Source organism: Hylobates moloch, unplaced genomic scaffold (genome assembly GCF_009828535.3).
Source record: "Hylobates moloch isolate HMO894 unplaced genomic scaffold, HMol_V3 SCAFFOLD_7, whole genome shotgun sequence".
NCBI lineage: Eukaryota > Metazoa > Chordata > Mammalia > Primates > Hylobatidae > Hylobates > Hylobates moloch.
Window position 1 is genome coordinate 91,549,430 of NW_026652282.1, and position 15,619 is coordinate 91,565,048.

The following is a 15,619-nucleotide window of genomic DNA, read 5'->3' on the forward strand; positions in this document are numbered from 1 at the left end:
TTTTTTTTTTTTTTTTTTTTTTTTTTTTGCTTCTTCCTCATATTCCTGGCCTCTAAATGGTATGGGGCTTGGTCCTTGAACCTCACAATTTTAAATACCACATATATGTCGTGATGACTTCCAAATTTCTCCCTCAAGCCTGGAAGTCTGCCTTAAACACTAGATTTGTATATCCAACTGTTTCCTCAACAGATCCACTTAGGTGTCAGTTAAATACCTCAAACTTAGCATGTTCAAAACTGAGATCATCCTTCCACAATCCTATCTCACCCAGTCTTGCCCATCTCTACATATTCCACTTGCTTTGACCAAAAACCTTAGATTCACCCTTTTACCCCCCTCTCTTTCTCACACATTCCACAGGCAATTCACCAGCAAATCCTAATGGTTTGACTTACGAAAAAGGTGAATCTAACTCAACTACTTCTCACCACCTCCACTGTTACATTCCTGGTTTAAGCCAATATCATCTCTCAAGTGGATAAATGGGATAGCCGATCTAGTCTCCCTGCTTCCACCTCATACCCCTACAATAAATTCTAAACTCAGAAGCCAGAGTACTATTCTCAAAATGTAAGTTAGATCATACCATTCCTCTGCTCAAAATCTTTCAAAGAATTCCCATATGACTCACCCAGAATATAAGCTAAAGTACTTACTATAATCTACAAGACTATAGAATCTTTCTCCTACCCCAAGGTTCTGACTTCACCTCCTAGTACGCTTTCCCTGGAACATTATTCTGCAATCCCATTTGTTCGTGCCCATGGCCTTTGTACTTGATGTTCTCTCTGCCTGGAATGTTCTTCCAAGACACCTACGTAGCTTATTCTCTTGCCTCTTTTTTTTTTTTCTGTACTCAAAGAACACCTTCTCAATGAGGCATTTCTCCAGCCACCTTCTTTTAAAATTGTACTCCCCACACTTTCTATCCCTTACTTGCATTATTTTTTTCCTGAGTACTTTTCACTAATATACCATGTTTTATTTTTCATGTTTACTATCTATGCTCCCGTAGAATATAAGCTTCACAAGGCAGAGAGTTTGTCTCATTTGCTGCTGAATCTGTGACTGGAACAGTGCCTTCGTGTGTTGGCTTCAATCAAATTGCTTACTGAATTAAGAATGTACTGGAATTATTCTGAATCTCTAAGGTAAAAATATATGCAAGTACAATAACGTGAAGGTAGCTAACTTTAATCATCTTAAAAAACAATCATTTGTCCATGTCAACATCCTAGGAAATACTATACTCTTAAAATCCCTGGTAATTAAAATAAACTTGAACATGTTGTTAGTTGCTTAATAGAAAATATGAAACTGGAAAAACTGCCTGTTGCACAGAGTTGGAAAAGATTGGTATTATAAAAGCATGAAGGTTACACAATTTGCACTATGTGCATTTTCACTGGTACTTTTCACAAAGGTATGCTGTCCTTCCACGTATGAAGAGTGATACTGCTATCCCACCATTAGGAGGACATGAACTTTGAGTGGTGCTTCCTTGAGATCATGTATTTGTATGTCAGCCAGAAAAAGGCAGGGCATTATCTTCAGTCATTGGATAGTTAATTGCTCCTGTTGAACTTTACCATTCCATATGGGAATCATAGTAATAACCAGGTATTGAGCATTTACTACAGGCAAGGTACTGTGCTAAGTCCTTCAGATATATTATCTCATTTAATCTTTCAGAAAACTCCTTTGAGGTAGTACCTTCATTTTAAAGATATAACAGACTCAGAGAGACTAAGTTGCCCAAGATAGCACAGCTGAGTAGAGATTCAAACCCAGGTCGATTTGATTTTAAAGTCCATGTTTTTAGCTCAATTGTCTGTGATCCTAGTCATACTGGTATAATCCTAAATAAGTGAGAGTGACAAACTTTGGGTATGAAGAAATGCTGGCAACAATTTTGAGCACTGATCTGTCCTACATCCTAAGACATTTTGGGGGGGGGGGGGGGGCTCTCTAGATGTCCAGTAAGTACTAGAAGTTTTAGTGAAAAATTAGATTCAATTTTATTTTATTTTTTTGTTCTGAGGTGAGACTTAGTAAGTATTTCATTCCAGTTACTTCAAACACTCCGAGATAGGTTAAATACAGAAAGCATTAGTGATACATTAAGCTCTAGTACACAAAGTAAACAAACACTACATATTAATTAAAGTCTGAATTTAAAAGAAGAAATCGTCTTACCCAGAAGCATGTGACACAACACCAATTTGAGAATGACAGAGAAAAACTACTGAACTGCAGTTGGTTAATGCCAAAATATTTTTTCAAAAGTTTTAGAAAATGAACTAAACCAAGCAAGGATCCATGCATCTGCCAAGTTGAAACATACACTAGTGACAAATTAACTTTGTCCTTGACATAAGATCTTACAAAAATAGTTTTTAAATCAACTTGAAAATCAACAATTAACTATATAAGTGCTACTTTTTTAGAAGTCTTGTTTTCAAGTTACACATTATTTAAGAGTAATTTAAACACCAAATAAAGAGACAATTTGCCTTCTGAAAAAGATTAGTTGTAACTAGTAAACATTAAATCAGAAAACAATTATAAAAGTTCCAAGAGATTAAACAGATAAGAATACCTGCTGTACTTTAAAAGATCCTATTTCTAAATAGATGTTGCATCACAAAGACTTTTGTAAAGGGGTGGAGTGCTTCCTTAAAATCTTATTTTCTTTCATACACTATTAAAAACTTCCAAATGATTGTAAAACATACAAGAGAAAGCTTAACTAGGTTAAGTCAGAATGGTTTCACTTTGTAAATGAAATCAAACTTTACAAGAGACATTACAATTAACTTTATACTTTAACATTAAAACTTAGAGAATGCCAATACCTTAAGAAAATAAAAGCATTAAGAGTTGCTAACAAGATCTTTCATCAGTCTGTAAGACGAAATAATCAGGTAAAATATATGTATCATTACGGCACTTGTCTCATCTGATTCAAATTGTTATATTGCAAATAACAAGCAGTCTACTCAATATGAAATAACTTGTGCAATCAAACCTTAAGCTCAAATATATAGTAATTATAATAAATACATTTTAAAACCAAGAAAAGCAAAACAAAACCTAAGATGACTATATAGATGCCATATACCAACACATTACACCTGTGCCTGGATAGTATGACTGAAAGCTTTTCACAATTATGACTGATCTTTGGGTGCGTCTCTCACAAGATAAACTGAACCTGTTTACTTCATCACCTGGAGAGGTATTAACTCCTGAAGTCGCCATTCTGCCAGTCTCTTTGCAGTTTTTCCCAGCAAAGAAAGCACCTCAGCTGCCATGTTGAAGATACTTTTAATGCTCTAGAGTGAGTTCCCTCCCATCATGCCTTAAGAAGATCCCCAGCATGCATCAGATAATGTTGTTTCTAGGTCATAGGATGTTATAATCGGTATCCTATCTATGTTAAAATGAGGAGCTCTAGGAGTCAATGTTGCTGCCTACACACTTCACATACACTATGTATAATTACACATCTATTCCTCATTTTAAGTGATCAAGATACACTTGATTTTTAAAAACGTAGCTTTCTAAAGCTGGGAATTGGTTGTATATAATTTAATCCAATAATTGGTTGTAAATAATTTAATCCAAAGCTTACATTTAAGGAATCTTGAGGATAAATCAGGCTAGAAGTGGCACCTACTGGCTAAGCATGATGCTATAATCAAACTTTATTAATAAACATAATGAAAAAGGGAGAAAAACTAAGTTCTGGGTGATATGTGTTTAGAGAGCAATACAAATGGTTCATTGCTGTAGAAGGGCAGCAGATAGCATAATGACAATGTCAATGTTGCACAACTGATGCTAAAGAGTAACTGCTGCAGGTCCCTGTACACAAAACCTTGCCGCTAAATTAAACTGCCCATTGTACCACAGTGCACTTTTATTTTATCTACAAAGTCTTCGATTTCCTGGGTGCTTTTTCTCTGTTGGGATATATAGATGATTTTAACATAAGTTAACCAAAAATAATTGGGTTATAGAATTTAACTTTAAAGTTAACTTTTATAATAAATGTGTTTTGTTCAAGTGAAGAATATACAAAATATCTATAGGTTATACTCTATCTCCTGTCATCTTACATATTTATTATAATAAAGTAATACAACTTAGGGCTTTCAACCATGAGTGTAGGTTCCAAAAAAGTCTTTAAGCAGCAGTAATAGTTCCCATAGGAATATATTCATGTTACAGGGAGAATTTTACAACTATGCCTTTTTTTGCCACATGATCTGCCCTCCCCATCTGCCAGAGGAGGAAACAGATTAATAGGTTAGTTTGCCAATGTTCTTTTCAATATGTCAGACTGTTAATAAATTATGCAACAATGCAGTCTTAAACCATTTCTTATAAAATGGCCAAATAAATGACTATAATTCAGCTGCCTGACCACCATAATACAAAATTGTATCATAATTAAAAAAAAAAAACTCATTCTGCTTTTCAGTATTAAATAGATCTTAGAAGTGATTCTAATTAAATAACTCAAAGACTGATAAAACTGTTGAATATTGAAATCTTATGGCCATATAGTCAATGCTCACATATTAGCCGTAGTAAAGAAGGGCACATATTCTAAAGACAGCAGATAATTCAAAAATGCATTTTATCCTTATTAGCATTTCATTTTGAGTATGTCTGACATTTCAGAAGTTAAAGAATTCCTACCTAAAGAAGGAAGTCACACAAAGCCAAATATAAGAAGCCATGGAAAAGTACCCCTAGAGTTAATATCTCCACATTAGGATTGGGAATACATTCCATTCTGTTCTCTCCCTCCACATTCATTTGTTTTTCTGGCTTATGCTTCAGTAAGATGAGTGAGACAAGGGTGATAAGAGAGCTAATTATTTCCATTTTGAAACATATTTTGGGAAAGTTCAGACAAAGGCAATTGATGGGGGGCCTCCAAAGTGTCACAGAGTACTATCTGCAATCTCCTGAACACAACTGGCCAGATATGTTCATGCCAATGCTTCTGGTAACTCCTACTCTTCACCTTGGTAGTTTTTTTCCCTTCCAAATCTAGATGGACTGCAGATTGATTGCTATAAATATGTACGTGTGTGTGTAGGTGTGTATCTGCGAGAGAGAGAAAACAGTACTTTCTGTAGTTAAATTAACTATAGAAGTTTGAATACTACCACTCTTCACAGTGGCAGTATAGTCTGTCAGCTTCCAAAAGGAAGTAATAACTTTGCTGATATTTTAACTTCTTTGTCAGCCACTGCGTAGCGTGTAACACCTAAGTAGCTGAATTCGGTGACAGCTAATTCTGATCTGCTGATACAAATCTTTGGCCATGTTTAAGATTCTTCTAATGCAGGCTAATCAGTGGACTTCAGCACTTAGCTATACAAAAACATGGCTTTTTGAATTTCTTTATACTTGGAAATCAAAAATAGTTATTAGCACATAAGAACTACTATATCTTCAGTTTCAAATTTATAACCTATTAAAATGAAAGCAATTTTCAGAAGACCAGAAATTCTAGAGAGACAGTATCAGATACAGGGTTTTAGTCCTGGTTCACAAGCTGCTGAGCGGTAAGACCTGGAACAAATTAACCTCTCAATGTCTGTTTCCTCATCTGTAAAATGAGAAAGTTGGGTTCATATTTTAAGATATCACAAAACAGTAAAAAATGTAAAAGAAAGAATAATGGGGGGAAATGACACAGAGCTACCAAGTTGTCGTCGTTGTTTTGCCAGGCATGAATTTTTTTAAAGCCCTACCATTTACTATCACCATAATTTCATGAGATAAACAACATGTTTAATTCCCCTAAATTAGAAAGATATATTCTATAAGAAGCAATCCTTTAAACTGAAAATGTTTAGCTTTTAAAAACTCATGATCTGCTGTCCTTATTTTTCTCACTTCACCATGGACCAGTAAAAACGTTTTCACTAACCAGCACTGGTCTAAAAATCAAAAATTGGGGACTATAGGACTAGGTAAATTTCAAAGTCCAAGCCTCAAACACTATGATTTTAATTTTAGGTGCTCTGTTGTATTTCTTTTACTCCATATTGTAGTCTAGAATAGATGCTTCAATGAAATATATACTTAAAAATTTATGAAGATCAGAAATATACGCAGATCAGTTTGAGAGACAGCGTCAATGTATACTTGCCCCGATACATTTGAAGCTTATTCTTCAATAAGCTTCGGCGCAAGTACACATTGTGGCTGTCTCTCAAAGAATAAGCTTCAGGCTGGTATGGTGGCTCATGCCTGTAATCCCAGCACTTTGGGAGGCCAACGTGGGTGAATCACGAGGTCAGGAGTTTGAGACCAGCCTGGCCAACATGGTGAAACCCCTTCTCTAGTAAAAATACAAAAATTAGCCAGGGGCCGTGGCGGGCACCTATAATCCCAGCTATTCAGGAGGCTAAGGCAGGAGAATTGCTTAAACCCGCGAGGCAGAGGTTGCAGTGAGCCAAGATCACACCACTGCACTCCATTCTGGGTGACAGAGCAAGACTCCATCTTGGGGCAAAAAAAAAAAAAAAAAAGAATAAGCTTCAACGTATCGGGGCAAGCATAAACTGCTATGGATTTAACTTCATCAATAATAATCAACCACTGAGGACGGGCGCGGTGGTTCACGCCTGTAATCCAGCACTTTGGAAGGCCGAGGCAGGAGAATCACTTGAGGCCAGGAGTTCAAGACCAGCCTGGGCAACATGGTGAAACCCCGTCTCTACTGAAAATACAAAAAAATAGCTGGGCACGGTGGTACGTGCCGGTAACCCCAACTACTCGGGAGGGGGAGGCGGAGGTGGAGGTTGCAGTGAGCTGAGATGGCACCACTACACTCAAGCCTGGAAGACAGAGCGAGACTGTCTCAACAACAACAATAATAATAATAATAATAATGAACCCCTGATTGTGTACTTACTGTTAAACCCATTTTAAAGATAAGGAAACTGAGATAATGAGAGACTAAGTAGTTTACCAAAGACACATATTCTATAAGCCTCAGTAGTCAGAATTGGAACTCCAATCTCTGACTCCAGTTTTGGGTACGACTCAAATAGAAAGACGTTGTTTGAATTTTAATTACCACTTGTTCTTTTACAAATGAGTGGCAAATGGTTTAAATTTTAGAAGCTGCACAGGGTAAAATGTTTTCCTATTTTGCTCTATAAAATAGTGCCTTTTTAAACACAATCATAAATATTGGTAGAGTTTTTCCTCTATAAAAAGGGTCAAGATGCCTATTAGTATGGTTACTTAATTTTCTCAAAAAGCTAATAAAATTACACATCTAGAATTTCTAAAGGACAAATACTTACAAATGTCCTCTTTTTCTCTTAAGAAGAACACGAATATCTTCTGTGATTTCAATCTGCAGTAAGAGACAGCATTTATGAGTACAGTGACATGAGAAAAGTGCCCCTTCCTTTAAAAGAAATATCGAGTGCTTGTTCACATTATCTGTGCACCTTAGCTCATAAGCCAGGTACTAAAGGAAAAGCAAGAAATGACTAGAGATGAGTGTCTGACTAGAATTAGTGCTATTAGGATCTCAGAAAGTAACTGAGCCAGACTCTAAAAGTGACAGTAGTTGAAACTCTATGGAAAAATGACAAGAAGCAAGAGCCATGTTCTTAACGGTTTTATTTGTATCTCTGAATCCCCCATGGTCAGGACCAAAGCCATGTTCAGACAGAGACAATGTCTGACCACAGCAAACTAGCCAGTCACACAAGACAGCCATCCCCACACACAGATGACTGTAGGCATCTATCCTCCCATCAAAACCAGAAACGAGTAAGTTCCTTGAAACAACACGAGGTTTCTTCCCAAATACAAATATGACATTGGTCTAAGTAGAAACCTAAATATATTTCCATCTTCTTTCAATCTGTAAACACATCATTTTTGTGACATTTTTCAAGATATACACCAAAAGGACCAGGTAATGGTGACTCATGCCTGTAATCCCAGCACCCTGGGAGACCAAGGCAGGCAGATACCTTGAATCCAGGAGTTCAAAACCACTCTGGGAAAAATGGCAAAACCCCATCTCTACTAAAAATACAAAACATTAGCCGAACATGGTGGTGCATGCCCTGTAGTCCCAACTATGCAGGAGGATGAAGTGAGAGGATCACCTGAGTCTGGGAGGTCAAGGCTGCAATGAGCCAAGATTGCGCCACTGCACTCCAGCCTGTGCAACCAGAGTGAGATCCTGTCTAAAAAAAAAAAAAAAAAGAAAGAAAAGAAAAGAAAAAAGAAAAAGAAAAAAAATATATACACCAGAAATGTTTGTCAGTTTAGGGTTGAGGGTTTGACCTATTTTGGACAATGCAGGAGTAAACTAGTTACCATCTGAATACTTGGAATAGTAAAATAAGGCCCTTCAGTAATTTGATAGTGCTTTCTACAGAGCTGGGGCCCCCTGGGCATGATGCTATATTCTGAAGAACTGAGGCTTTATTCCATCCAGCAGTATTCACTACTACTTGCATATGATTATGTTACGAGAATAACCCTTCGAGTTTTTTGGTTTTTTTGTTTTGTTTTGTTTTTTTAGTCTAGATGCCCCCATGGAAGTCATATAAACGAACATCCACATAACTAATCATCACACTAACTAGCTGGTGTTAATTCAGACAGTTAATTTTCTCCTTGCTACCATTAAAGAGATGAAGGAAAGAATGATTTATACCCAAGCCTATTACTAACAAAGGCTGGTTACTAATAGTGAACTACTTTCAACTTTATGTTAATATCCACAATCTACTTTCGTTGAGGGGTTACCAGGGACAGTATCAGTATATGTCTTAACACAAATGGTTAAGATTACTTATAAACAGAAGTCAGGTTATTTCATATGTTCTTATTTTTCTTCCAGAAGGCTAACATTTGCTATTAACATGAAGGGGGGGGCAGGGAACTTGCATATAGATATTAAAATAAGATCCAAAGAGCTCACGAGGAGAATGGAGAAGAAAATCTTCATACTTCTATATAAAAACATACACATTTCCCCCATAGATAATTCCAATAACTTAAAAATGACCAAAAAAAAAAACTCATCCTTCTATAAAATCATCTAAAGATCTAAAGGTGGAAGTTGCAAGGGAGAGGGACAGGGGAAAATACAAAACTATCCGCTACTTTGCTTAATTTGGAAAATAACTCCATAAATAAATATTTGCAAAGGATAGTCAACTCGTGACCCTTGGTACTAGAGAGTGTCAGGGAATTCTCCAAGCTGGATGAGAGCCCCAGTTTAAACCTTCTACTCGTCTCCATTCTCGTAGCCCCAAATTGGCTGAGCAGGAGAAGCAACTCTCAGAGGTTCTCTAATGCGAAGGAAGTAATTTTTCTCAATGCCTATCACCTTAAAAGCCATTTCTTTCATCACAAAAAAAATGAAAGTAGCAGCTACCCAGGAAAGAAAAGGAAACCAAATCACATTTTGTAACCTATCCTAATTTAGTTCTATACAACAGAAAAACTGATCCTGCACTCTCCTCTCTCCTAGTCTCCTCCTACAAAATAGCATCTCCCTGTTAAAGTCATTATATTAAAACAAATTGAAGAAAGAATTTAATATAAAAAACTAAGCAGATTACCACCATGCGGGCTGCATTTACAGATGATCAGGAATTGGGATGATTTAGCTAAAATTGTAAAACAAACTTTAGACTCTTTCACTTCAGATATATGCAAGGTTTTTGTAATATAAGAAAGTTAGAAAGTCTTAGCCTAGCAAATTTTTAACAGACTGAAGCATATAATATTGTTTGTTTCGAACTAACAGTAACCTGGTGGCATTAAAAAAAGACAAAAGAGATAATACAGCATCAAGGGTTTATCATCTTACAATTAGAAAAGAAGGCAGCGCTGAGAAAGCCCAACTCACCAAATGCCAGTGAGCAAAACAAAGTCCATGCAGCTAGTAGGAGAGCAAAAAGTGATATAAAAAAAGTAAAAACTGATACAAATACAAGGCAGTGTCATTCAATTTCAGACTACCCTCATATTTGGGGACAGACTTTAAAACAAATCATTAATGTGTTTGGCTCTAGCCCTCTCTGCAAATAAGTTGGTCTGTTAAGCAATATTTTGAAAACATTCTTCCACAAGTAAAGTCCATACTAAACTTGTGATAGCATCTGTTGGAAATGTTTCAAGCACGAAAAATCATCGTCCTGTACTTAATGTCTCAAAAATCGATCTTAATGAGTTTAAAATAGAATGTTTCAGAAAACAGTGGAAAAATATTAAGAAAGCTTTTGACCGGGTGCGGTGGCTCATGCCTGTTATCCCAGTACTTTGGGAGGCTGAGGTGAGCAGATGACCTGAGTTCAGGAGTTTGAGACCAGTGTGGCCAACATGGCGAAACCCCATCTCTACTAAAAATACAAAAATTAGCTGGGTGTGGTGGTGCATGCCTATTAACCCAGCTACTGGGGAGGCTGCGGCAAGAGAATCGCTTGAACCCGGGAGTCAAGATCACGCCACTGCACTCCAGCCTGGGTGACAGAGTGAGACTCGGTCTCAAAAACAAAAAGAAAAAAAGAAAAACATTAAGAAAGTTTTTAGCATTTAATGTTCAAATCTAAAAGCAAATTCTGGCCAAGTCCTTTTCAAAACAATTCCCTAAGCAATGGTACTTGATAGGTCTTATTTTAGATAAGTATACATAAATCACATATTGGTAAATAGTAGATTAAAACTGCCATACTAAAATACTTTTCAATGTTTAGAAATGTTGCTATCAAGAAATAATACAGGTCAAAAACAGTATGTATGACTGCATTCTAAATATGTACATATATTTGAGTGTTACATATTCATAGAAAAATTAGCAAAATGTACTTCAAATACTAACAGTTATTGCTGGGTGGTAGGATTAGAGGTGAATTGTTTTAATATTTGCATATATTTTGTTTTTTTCCTGCTGATTTAGTGTCTTCCAAAATTTTCAAAAATAAAAATTGTATACTTAAAATTTATTTTAAAAATCATAAATGAACAAGAAAATGTCTCATTAAAAACAGTACTAAACAACTGTTGTAAGCCAGTCAAACTACTGGAAGGTATCACTCACATGCTAAGCTGTGGGAGAATATTTTCTTTTCCCCTTAAGAATATATGTGAGCCAGGCACAGTGGCTCACACCTGTAATCCCAGCACTATGGGAGGCTGAGGGGGACAGATCACAAGGTCAGGAGTTCGAGACCAGCCTGACCAACATGGTGAAACCCTGTCACTACTAAAAATACAAAAATTAGCCAGGCATGGTGGTGGATGCCTGTAATCCTAGCTACTCAGGAGGCTGAGGCAGGAGAACTACTTGAACCCGGGAGGCAGAGGTTGCAGTGAGCTGAGATCACACCATTGCACTCCAGCCTAGGCGACTGAGACTCCGTCTCAAAAAAAAAAAAAAAAAATATATATATATATATATATATGTATATGTGTATACATATATATGCATATGTGTATACATATATATGTATATGTGTATACATATATATGTATATGTGTATATATATGTGTATATATATGTATATGTGTGTGTATATATATGTATATGTATATATATGTATGTGAATGTGGTCAGGCACGGTGGCTCACACCTGTAATCCAAGCACTCTGGGAGGCCAAAGCAGGCAGATCACCTGAGGTCAGGAGTTCAAGACCTGCCTGGCCAACATGGTGAAAAACCCCCTCTCCACTAGAAATAACAAAAATAAATTAGCCGGGCACCATGGTGCGCACCTGTAACCCCAGCTACTCAGAAGGCTGAGACATGAGAATTGCTTGAACCTGGGAGACGGAGGTTGCAGTGAGCCACGATTGCATCACTGCACTCCAGCCTGGGTGACACAGTGAGACTCTGTCTCATAAAAAAATAAAAATAAAAAAAAGAATACATGTGAATGTGTAGCACAGGAGGACTAAGTGGTCATAAGATTGAGTCACTTGATTCGTAAATATTAAAACATATTAAATAAATGTTATAACATAACTACCCAAAATCTAGCCTGTGCAATGTACAGAATGAACTAGGTATGTTGCTTCATGGAAAAGTTAGAAAACTTTTTTAAAAAGTTTTTTTAAATATTCAGGGCTGGGCACGGTGGCTCATGCCTATAATCCCAGCACTTTGGGAGGCTGAGGCAGGTGGATCATGAGGTCAGGAGTTCGAGACCAGCCCAACCAACATGGTGAAACCTTGTCTCTACTAAAAATACAAAAATTAGCTGGGCATGGTGGCGAGCACCTGTAATCCCAATTAGTAGGACAAATACTACATTACATCATTTATAGGAGGAAACTAAAATAGTCAAACTCCTAGTAGCAGAGAGCAGAATGGTGGTGACCAGGGGCTGGGTAGAGGGAGAAACAGGATGGTATTAGTCAAATGATACAAAGTTTCAGTTATGAAAGATGAAAAACTCCCAGAGATCTACTGTACAGCATGGTGCCTATAGTTAACAATACTGCATTGTGTGTTTTAAAATATGCTAATAGGTATATCTTACATTAAGTGTTTTCATCACACACACACACAAATAACAATACATAAGAGGGCAGGAGGAAACTTTTGGAGGTGATGGATGGGTTTATGGCATAGATTGTCGTGATGATTCTCTCCGAACTCATTGAGTTGTATACATTCCATCTTTACAGCTTTTTGTATGTCAATCATACCACAATAAAATGGTTTGAAAAAATGAGGGATGGGTCGTTAATTATTGTCCATTTTTGGTGCCAATAGTTTTCAAAGGCAACTTTTTAATTATATAGGTGTAATCATTCTCTAGGGAAAAATGAATACAAATTAGAGTGTGCACACAAAGGTTTCCAAATGAATCCATCCATCTGTCTTTAGGAAGTCTCTGCAGTGTACATTTCTTAGGACAGTTTTGCTTAAGGAAGTTTAGCTTGTTCTGCTACCAGTGACAGAGAGCAGGGTAAAAGACACAGGGAGCCAGTGAGATGCCTACTAAAATAAAAAATGGAAGATGCTCAAAGACAAACATTGCCTGGTTTGACATTTTGTCTGTGTGGTTTATTCTGCCTATTTGCTTCCTTTACCTGAGGCTTAATTGAAATCTCCAGTTTCTGAACCATACTTTTAATCTCAGCTTTGAAATTCAGTTTAAATATGTACCTTTTGGGAAATTGTTGCTATTTATTTTTTTAACCACAAACCCACCCATCCCTCATATTTAGTGACAAATAGAAGCTATTAAAACACTAGAGGGATTTTCAATATCTGATCCAATGAAAGCTTTTTTAAATGCCAGAACATTCCTTTGAGAGGTGGAGTTTTGCTCTTGTTGCCCAGGTTGGAGTGCAATGGCATGATCTTGGCTCACCGCAACCTCCACCTCCCGGGTTCAAGCGATTCTCCTCCCTCAGCCTCCCGAGTAGCTAGGATTACAGGAATGCACCACCATGCCTGGCTAATTTTGTATTTTTAGTAGAGATGGGGTTTCTCCATGTTGGTCAGGCTGGTCTCGAACTCCCGACCTCAGGTGATCCACCCGCCTCAGCCTCCCAAAGCGCTAGGATTACAGGCGTAAGCCACGGCACCAGGCCCCATTTACTTTTTAGCAACAATGTTTAAGTCTTGACTTTTGAATAGGGGTATATACTAGCTTAAAATAACTTACTATAACACAAATAAATTATGGAGTGAAGTTCTAGGTTGACATTAAAATTTATTCATCTACTCTTTACCTTCCTCACAGAGGTTGTAAGAATTTTAAAAATTGAATATAATGATAACTATAAAATAATTTTAAAAAGAAAGAAACAGTTCCCCCCACTCCATGACTAAGAAGCTAAAATAGGGTCTGCTTTCTAGAACATTAAGAAAGCACCCTATGTGCTTCCCTCTATACTAAAGTTAGGAAATTCTTTCTAATCAGTTGTAATTACAGCTTTACTCTTAAGATCATCTTGAGACTAGATAAAAGATGAATGTGAGAATGTGAAAAAACAACAAGAAAGTACACCATTCCTTTTCTTTCAGTTACCTAGAATTAAATTAGCAGTAGTATCAACAGGGAAAGCACATTCTCTTTATGAACTCTCAATATATCAATTGCATTTAAGTTAGAATTTTTCAAAGTCATAAAAATCAACAGATCATACTTTTTGAGGGCCACACCTAAGACACAGCTTGATTATTATGAAACAACTACTGAGGAAAAAACTTTCAATATGTGAAAATTGCTGTCACACTGATAATTCTTGACTCTGAATCAAGAATCTTACGTTACTGATTTTTAAATATTTTGGACAAATAGATTACATAACAGCAAACACTGACCTTACCACAACTCTCCCTTCCAAGTTTAGTTAAAAAGTGTGTTGACACATGGATGAATCTGAATTTACAAGGCATTCATTAAAATACTAGAGACCTGAACAATACTTAAAGAAAGTGTTTGTTACCTTAAGTGTTCTTAACCAGAAAGTACTTCTGTGTAACAATCAAGACTTCCCACAAAATTTGTACAATTTTTGCCAGAAGGTATGTTTTGTTTTTGTTTTCTAAAGTGGCAAAAACATAAGTCTTACACACAGAGAAATGCCTAACGTAATGAGCAGAAAGTACATTTGGAATTATAACTTTAGGAGAAAAAAATAGCACTTTCCTCTACATTAGAGACTGATAAGGTATTTCAGAAAGGAAAAATATATTTTTAGAAACATAGACCCTTAGAGTTAAAATATGGTCCGTTTAGACAATTCTCAAAGTACCAGCTGGAGTTACCAGTTCCTTGCAGTACTACTACTTATAATATTGCATCCTTACTTTCATTCCTGCCATGAATAACTTTTATTTACTAAAACAGATAGCAATGCACTGGGGGTCCATAAAAACTAGTGCCAATTAAGAATAAAGAAATTATTCAGTGCTGCCAAAAGTATACAAAAAGGCACTTTATATACTGTTGACAGAAGTAGAAATTAGTACATGCTAAATAGAAAACAACTTGGCAATATGTGACAGCAGGCCTTCAGTTATACTTCCTGCACTTGTAATTTCACTTTCTATTTCTGGGAATATCCTAAAGCTGCAGTTCTCAAACTTTTGGGCACCAGAGACCAGAGGTGGAGCTCAGGCAGAAATGCTCACTTGTCGATCACCTCCTGCTGTGCAGTGCAGCTCCTAACAGGCCATGGACCAGTAGTGGTCCATGGTCTAGGAGTTGGGGACCCCTATCTTAAAGGAAATCATTAGAGATTCAGACAAAAAAATAGAAGACAGTCATCATGGTGGTACAGATAACAGAAAAAGAAAATAGGAACAACTTCAAATGCCCAATAGGAGATTGGTAAAATAATGTATCCATGTGATCAAATACTATGCGGCCATCAAATGCAGCATTGCCAGAGTATTTAAGAGTATGAGAAAATGTTTAAGATATATGAAGTGAAATTGGTTTAAGATGAAACTTCATACGCAAGATCAACTTCCTCAAATTTATGTAGGCTATAAACCAAAATGTTAATCTCTAGGTTGTAGAATTACAGGCGATTTTTTTTTTTTAATTGAGACAAGGTCTTGCTCTGTTACCCAGGCAGG

General features: G+C 36.6%; 1 protein-coding gene across 1 annotated transcript in view; it reads right to left on the reverse strand.

The window, feature by feature from the left end:
• Window positions 1-15,619, reverse strand: part of ACSL4 (acyl-CoA synthetase long chain family member 4) — an 82,035-nt gene that overhangs the window by 41,231 nt on the left and 25,185 nt on the right. The window contains exon 2 of the mRNA XM_058441341.1: window positions 7,344-7,396. The gene's annotated coding sequence lies outside the window, so the exon portion shown is untranslated. The remainder of the gene's footprint in view (window positions 1-7,343; window positions 7,397-15,619) is intronic.